Source organism: Rhinopithecus bieti, unplaced genomic scaffold, assembly GCF_001698545.2.
Source record: "Rhinopithecus bieti isolate Rb0 unplaced genomic scaffold, ASM169854v2 scaffold_27022, whole genome shotgun sequence".
NCBI lineage: Eukaryota > Metazoa > Chordata > Mammalia > Primates > Cercopithecidae > Rhinopithecus > Rhinopithecus bieti.
Window position 1 is genome coordinate 129,976 of NW_016812251.1, and position 1,942 is coordinate 131,917.

General features: G+C 50.1%; 1 pseudogene; it reads right to left on the reverse strand.

The window, feature by feature from the left end:
- Window positions 1-864: 864 nt before the first annotated feature.
- LOC108544572 (prohibitin pseudogene) lies at window positions 865-1,624 on the reverse strand (annotated as a pseudogene).
- Between the last annotated feature and the right edge of the window lie 318 nt (window positions 1,625-1,942).

Consider the following 1,942-nt stretch of genomic DNA (forward strand, 5'->3'; position numbering starts at 1 on the left):
GGATCACGAGGTCAGGAGATCCAGACCATCCTGGCTAACACGGTGAAACCCCGTCTCTACTAAATATACAAAAAATTAGCCAGGCAAGGTGGTGGGAGCCTGTAGTCCCAGCTACTCGGGAGGCTGAGGCAGGAGAATGGCGTGAACCTGGGAGGCGGAGCTTGCAGTGAGCCAAGATTGTGCCACCGCACTCCAGCCTGGGCGACAGAGCAAGACTCCGTCTTAAAAAAAAAAAAAATGTGTATATGTGTATATGTTTGTGTATACATAAATGGTATATATATATATATATGCATATGTAACGTAGTGGCCCACACCTATAATCTCAGTACGTAGGGAGGCCGAGGCAGGAGGATCACTTGAGATCAGTAGTTCAAGATTGGTTTGGGCAACACAAGACTCTGTCCTCCTTTTATTTTTTAGATGGAGTCTCCCTTTGTTGCCCAGCAGTGCAGTGGTGCAATCTCAGCTTACTGCAACCTCTGCCTCCCAAGTTCAAGCGATTCTCCTGCGTCAGCCTCCCAAGTAGCTGGGGCTACAGGCATACTATGCCCAGCTAATTTTTGTATTTGTAGTACCATGTTGGCCAGGTTGGTCTTGAGCTCCAGACCTCAAGTCATCTACCCACCTCGGCCTCCCAAAGTGCTGGGATTACAGGCATGAGCCACCGCTCCCAGCCTGAAGTAATTTTACTTTTATTTCCTCCACTTTAAGCCAATAATGAAATTTCACCGTAATTCCTGGAGTAGGGGGAGAAGGAAGGCGGTGTTTGGAATCATCGGGGCTGTGGCCCAGTTGGCCAGCGCGGATGCAGGCAGGGTGGGCCCTCACTGGGGCAGCGGAAGGAGCAGGTACTTCCCCGCCTCAGGAGCCTGAGAGTTGGCACGCGGTATCCCCGGTGGCTTCCTGCTGGCCTGGCTCCATCAGGCCAGTTCCCGCGGTGGCCAGTGAGGTGGTGATCAGCTCGGCTGCCTTGGAGTAGCCCTCAGCAGATATCATGGCTGCCTTTTTCTGCTGCCCAGCCTTTTCCACCACAAATCTGGCCCTCTCTGCTTCCTGCTGAGCCACCTGTTTGGCTTCCACTGCTTCTGTGAACTCCTTCCCGAAGGTCAGATGTGTCGAGGAGACATCATCCAGGATGAGCCAAAAGGAGGCTGCTGCTCCGTAAGGTCGTCCTTCACCTGCCTGGAGACCACCTCTCTCTGGGTGATTGCTTCTGCAGCCTCAAAGCGAGCCACCACCTGCTTAAGGATGTCTGTAGTGATGTGTGGCAGTGTGCTGGCTCATCACAGCCCTCTCTGATGCTGGTGAAGATACAAGGAAGCTGGCTAGGGACAGGCAGGAAGAGGATGCGCAGTAGGGTATTGACATTCTGTAAATCTTTGCTACCAGTGATGACTGGCACCTTATGTGGTCGAGAATGACAAAGGTAATTGGTTTCTGTATCCATGGGATGAGAAAGTGAGTTCATTCCCCTACCACAATGTCCTGTACCCCAGATCGGTCAAAGATGACAGCTCTGTGCCCAGCATCCACATTATATAAGGCAAGAGTTCACTATGCCTCCTGCAACAGCTAAAGCCAGGCCAAACTTGCCAATGGACTCAAACACTTTGGCAGCCATGTTTCCTTCTGCTGGAACCTCTCACACTTGCTTCCACTGACCTCCACATAAATTCCTCAGCCACACATACAAACTCTTTTTTTTTTTAATTAGCTGGGCATGGTGGTGCACACCTGTCATCTTAGTTACTCAGGAGGCTGAGGAGGGAGAATTGCTTGAGCCCAGGAGTTGGCGGCTGCAGTGAGCTATGATTGGGCCACTGCACTCTGGCCTACGTGACAGAGCAGGACGCTGCCACTAAAATGAAAAAATTTTAAACTTTATAATTTTAGAAATAAAAAATATATAATACATATAATTCTTTTTTCACCTTAATTT